Raw genomic sequence first — 6,176 nt, 5'->3', positions numbered from 1 at the left:
CACACGCGTTCCCTAGCCTGAGCGCCAGGGCTCCTCCCAATTCGCTGCTCGGTATAGCTCCGCCCCCAGGGGCGGGACTAAAAGGCTGCTGGGACTTGTAGTCCACCTGGAGCGTCCGTCCAGAAGGCTGGCAGGCACCGCCTCTCCGGAGGCCGCAGGCCTGGGGCGGGGCCGGGGGCGGGGCCTCGATGTGGGGAGATGGGCCGGGCTACGCTGGGAGGAGAACGTACGGGGCGGGGGTCCGTGGCCTGATCACTTAGAGGCTGGGCCGATGGTCGCTCGGAAGGTAGCGTTGGGGGTGGGGTTGGCAGAACAGGCTGTAGCAGTGTTGGGGACCTGGAGTCTCCCGTTTTCTCTCCCCTTGGGAGCAACTAACGTCCGTATCCCGGCTACCTAAAATCGGCCACTCTGAACCCAGTTGCTTAGACCGGCTTTTTACGTAGCGGTGGCAGACTGCTTTTGCGTTTGCACGTGGGCCCTCTCCATTGAGCCGGTGGGGCAAGGCAGAGATCAGATCAGACCTCCTGATGTGGGATAGGACGGGAATGGAGTGAGTCGATGGGGCTAGGTGGGTGCCAGTCACACCGCTTTGCGTCCCATTCACCTCACCTCGCGGAGCTGAGATTTTAGCACAGGGCCGGGACCATCTCTGCAGGTCTCCTGCTTCACCCCTACCTCCCATCCCAAGCTTCCACACTGGAATGAATGAACTGTTGCCTCCCCTTTCTCCATTACCTGTGAGACAGGCTATTTTCCAAAACAAAAACTGGGACACCCGGTCTGACGGGTGCCAGTGAACTAATGGGGCAGAATATTTGAAATCAGGCAATCCTGGAAACCAGGACATATATTTACTGCTCCGACATTCTGGAGCTTTCACCCCAGTCCTGTAGGTCTCCTGAGCAGCTCTTTGACCCTAAGAGCTACCTAGCTCCAGGAAGGAGAACCAATGGAGCACTGACCAGATCAGGTGAAAGGGTCAGCCCAGTATGTAGAGAATCACCATGCGTGTGCCCCTGCCAAGCACCCGGGTCATACTGACACTGCAACAGTGTTGCAACATTTTTGTGGACAAAAACTTGAGGAAGCCCTCCTTCCTCCAATCCAGTTGTAGTCAGGAGTGGGGCAGCTAAACTTGCTGCCCATGCCTGAACCAAATGATCCCTGATGTCACTTTCTGGTCCCTTTCCTCCCAACCATCCTTTTGAAAGAACAACTCTTCACCTCCTCTCTGCTGTTGGTCCTTGAGAGTCTTCTACTCCTGTATGGATTGAGCTCCAACCCTATCAAGAATCTCTCCCAAAAGCACAAATCTCAAAGGGTCACCTCTCTGTAGATAAAGAAAACATCTCCTATGAAGAGGTACTCCAAAAAGAAAAGAAAAGAAGGAAAGAAGGAGAAAGAAAGAAAGAAAAGAAAAGAAAAGAAAAGAAAAGAAAAGAAAAGAAAAGAAAAGAAAAAGAGAAAGAAAAGGTACTCTATTTCTGGCCTTGGGGGGATAGCAACTCCAGGTGTTCAGAGGCCAGCAGGAAGACTGTAGTCAGGAGGAATCACTTGTGTAGCAATTATCCCTCTGGTTAGAAAGATCCACTCATCCAGAAACCAATAAAAATTTTCAATGCACAAGCTTTTGCCCCAGCAATTCCAGTTCTAACAATTTATCCTTCAGCTATACGTGCATATGTACATGAGATGAGGCTCTTTGTTTTCTTCACTGCTGTGTCTCCAGCACTTTGAATAGGGCCTGGTACATAGTAAACAATAAATATTTGCTGAGAGATTAAGTCCCCCACATAGGTGTTGCCAGGCCCAAATATGACTAGTCCTGGGTGGGGGCAACAAGAAAGGAGCTGTCCAGGGAGTGAGGGAGGAGAGGGGCTGGCCAGAGGGTCCACGAGCCAGCCAAGCACTGGGATTTTTCAGTTCTCTGAGTGGTTCCATCCCAGGTCTTTCCCCACAGCTCTCAAGCCCACCAGGAAAAACTCTCTCATTACTCCACCATGCTCCTACAGAAGCTCTTCTGCTCCGAAATGATCAATCTGGGCCCCATTTTCTTACCTTCCTGACTTAAAAGCTCTAAACCCTTTTGTTTTTGCCATTTGAATCACCTCCCCCCTCTTTTAGATTGGGCTGGAAGATAAGTCCATGTGCCCGGATACAGGAGGATATAGGTGCTGTCCCTGTGCCCAGGCTACAGGCATTCCACCATAGTGGCACTGGATGACCCAGTGACTCCCTCCTAGATTTGAATGCACTTTAGTTAACATTCATTGAACACCTACTATGTGAAAGGTACGGGTGCTAATGCAGACTCTTCATGGCAACCCCTTGAGCCAAGTGTCATCATCGTTACGCAGATGAGCAACTGACCCTCTGCTGCCAGGTCCCTCACCCTGTCCTCTACCACCTAGTAGGTGAGGAGGAGGAAATAAAATCATATCCAGTGAGTCTCCCCCACTTGGCTGGAAGCTCCTCAAGACCCAGAACTGTGCTGGGGCTAGGCACACATTAGGCACTCACTGTATACGTGATGAAATAAATGCTGGAATGAACATGTGAAAGAAGGAAAGAAATTCTAGAAGGACAGAAGAGGAATGAGGAGCTGTAGCCAGGATAAGGGTCTACCTGAGTGTGCAGTTCTGAACCCACTTGTCTCCTGGCCGCAACCAGAGACAAGGGCTTAAACCAAAGACCCATCATGACTTGCCCTGGGAAAAACTGGGGAGGTTCTCACTCTTGCAACTTTCACTTTTTGTCCAGTACTGACCAGTCTCCAATTGGAGCCAAGGGTCAAGAGCCCGTGGTGTCCTGGGGAAGCTCCCCAGGGAGGTATGGCCAGACCCAGCTTCTGGGTATAGGAAACATTCTCTAGCCAGACCAAGAAGCTCCTGTCTGGCCTCTTCCCAGAGTCTGCCCCCAGCCCTACCCTCACCGTGTTTTAAAAATAGCCACTGCCTCATCCTCACCAGGTGTGTTCCTGGGACATTCTCTCCTCTTTTCCTCTTTCAGGATGCCTTCCCCTAGGAAGACAGCACACCATTTCCTGTCCTGAGACAGAACACATCACTTCCCCTTGACTTTGACTTGACATGGTTAATTTCATCTCTGAATGAATTCATTACTTTTGCCTCTCTTTGCCATGTTCTGTGTTTGGAAATTCTCACAAGGGCAGGCAGAAGCGGAAGTCGTGTATGAATGAGAATTGCCAGCCTCCATGAGGGCCAGAGTCGCTACATTGACACCAGTCTTTAGAGTTTAGTGCCTCACCCAAGGGGGCTTGAAGGCCTCCTCCCATGCACGGGGGTGCCCTTGCCTCTATCCCTGAGAACTTAGGTGCTGCCTCAAGGATGTGGTGTTGCTTATTTAGGCCTCCTTGATCACAGAATCACAGAACATAGACTCCAAAGAGACCTCAGAAATCCCTTAGTCCAATCCTCTTATTTTACAAAGGAAATACAGGGGACACAGAGGCCCAAAGGGGTGACCAGACTGCAGATGGACAGATGCATGCATCACTCTGGAAACCATCTGGCATTATCTCATAAACCTGAAGAGACACACATACGAAGACCATGCAGCCCCACTCCTAGGTATGCAGCCCCACTCCTAGGTATGCCCAGGAGAATGTCATATACTCATGTGCTCAGAGCTACATGGGAAATTGTCCAAAAATTGGGCAGAGCCCAGACTTCCTCCAACAGTTGAACGGTTGGATGGGTTGTGGTATCATTCGCACAAGGAAAAATGTGACAGCAGGGGAAAATGAATGAATTGCAGCCACACACAACATGAATGAATCTCAAAAACATAATGTTGAGCAAAAGAAAATGGAACATAAAAAGTACATGTACAGTATGATTCAATTTACATAGAGTTCAAACAAACAAACCTAAATTCTATTATTTGGAATGAATACATAGGTGGGAAAACTACCAAGAAAAGCAATGGTTATCACAAAAAAACTGGACTCTAGTTCTTTCATTCAACCCATATTTACTGAACACCTGCAATTGCCAGGCACTATTTTAGGCACTGGAACAATAATGAATGAAACAAGCAAAGATGCTCAGCTTTGTGTAACCCACATTTTATCAGGGCAAACAGCAATAAACAAGGGCAAAGGGGTTGCAGTTTAAATAGGGTGTTTGGGTGAAGAGGAGAAATTTGAACAAATACATGGAGGAGGGGAGAGGGTCAGTTAAGTCGCCAGAAGGGAGCATTCCAGACCAATTCCAAGCCATTCTGGGCTGAGAGAACACCCAGAGCGAAGGCCCCTCATGAGTTGGAGGCTGTCTGCTATTTTCCTATTCAAGGAAAAGTTCAGAGGCCAGGTGGCCAGAGCACAGGGAGTGATGGGGAGAGTAGCTTTTATTCTGCATGAAATGGGGGACCATTGTAGTGTTTTGAACACAAGATGACAGGATCTGACTTGCATTTTAAAAGGAATATTTTTTTTTAATAGGGCAATTTTATTTTTTTGACATCTTTTTTTTTTTTTTTTTTTTTTTCCCTAAAGTAAGTTCTAGGGGCACCTGGGTGGCTCAGTCGTTAAGCGTCTGCCTTCGGCTCAGGGCGTGATCCCCGGGTCCTGGGACTGAGTCCCGCATCAGGCTCCCTGCTCCGGTGGGAGCCTGCTTCTTCCTCTCCCACTCCCCCTGCTTGTGTTCCCTCTCTCGCTGGCTGTCTCTCTCTCTGTCAACTAAATAAATAAAATATTTAAAAAAAATAAATAAATAATAAAGTAAGTTCTACACCCAACACAGGGCTTGGACTCATGACCTGGAGATCAAGTCACATACTCTACCACTGAGCCAGGCAGGTGCCCCTTAAAAGGAATATTCTAACTGTTATGCTGAGAAGGAAGGAGGCAGGGGTAGAATAAAGAGAATTAGAAGGATATTGCAGTAATCCTGGAGGGAGCCAAAGAGGGCTCAGACAAGGGTAGTAACCAAGAAGGTGGTGGTTACCTGGGGAGGGGGTAGGGCAGGGATGAGATTGTGATTGGGGAGTCTCACAGGGGGCCCCCAGTTGGCAATGTCTCTTGACTTACCTGTGAGATGATTGCATGGGTGTTCATTATTTAATAAGCTGTACATGTACATTTCATATATGTTTGTGCACCTCTGTTATATTTCACAATTGAAGGAAATACAAAGACAAATAAGGAGATATAAAGAGGTAACATAAGGAACCCAGCTAATAAATTGCTGGGACAGGTTGGGAACAAATTCCAGTACTTTTTACCCTAACCAATCCAACCTAGGCATGGACCCCAGCCCGGCTCACCTGTTTCCTAATGATGTGGCTTCAGGCAAGCCCTGTTACTTCTCTCAGCTTCAGTGTTTCATCCATCATTAGGATGCTGTCAAGATCACAAAGTGCTTTGTAATCTGCCAAAAAGCACACAATATTATTGCTATTTAACTGTGCTTTTTTAAATAAAGATTTTATTTATTTATTTTTGAGAGAGAGAGAGGATGTGAACAGGGGGAGAGGCAGAGGGAGAGAGAGAATCTCAAGCAGATTGCCTGTTGAGGGCAGAGCCCATGACCCTGAGATCATGACCTGAGCCGAAATCAAATCGGACGCTTAACTGACTGAGCCACCTAGAGGCCCTTAACTGTGCTTTTTTTTAAACAGCTTTACTGATACTTAATTGATGTACAATAAGCTGTACACATTTAATGTGTACAATCGGATGAGTTTGAACACAGGTATACATAGTGAAAACATTACCACAGTCAAGATAATGCATATATCCTTCACCCCCGACCCCCCAAATCCTCTTGTATGCCTTTCTATTTTATCCCTCCTTGCCCTACTTCCATATTGCTAGGAGGCACTGTTTTGCTTTTGGGCACCATAGATTTAGTGTATATTTTCTAGAATTGTATTATTTTTTATTTTTTTTAAACAGATATTATTTTTAAGGGTTTTTTTTAACTTATTTATTTGAGAGAGAGAAAGCAGAGTGAGAGAAAGAGAACACCAGTGGTTGACAGAGAGAGACAGCCAGCGAGAGAGGGAACACAAGCAGGGGGAGTGGGAGAGGAAGAAGCAGGCTCCCACCGGAGCAGGGCGCCTGATGCGGGACTCAATCCCAGGACCCTGGGATCAGGCCCTGAGCCGAAGGCAGACACTTATCGACTGAGCCACCCAGGCGCCCCTATATTTAA

The sequence above is a fragment of the Ursus americanus genome, chromosome 23 (assembly GCF_024610735.1).
Source record: "Ursus americanus isolate L20-20 chromosome 23, mUrsAme1.1.p, whole genome shotgun sequence".
Classification (NCBI taxonomy): Eukaryota; Metazoa; Chordata; class Mammalia; order Carnivora; family Ursidae; genus Ursus; species Ursus americanus.
Note: the sequence above shows the minus strand (reverse complement) of the source record.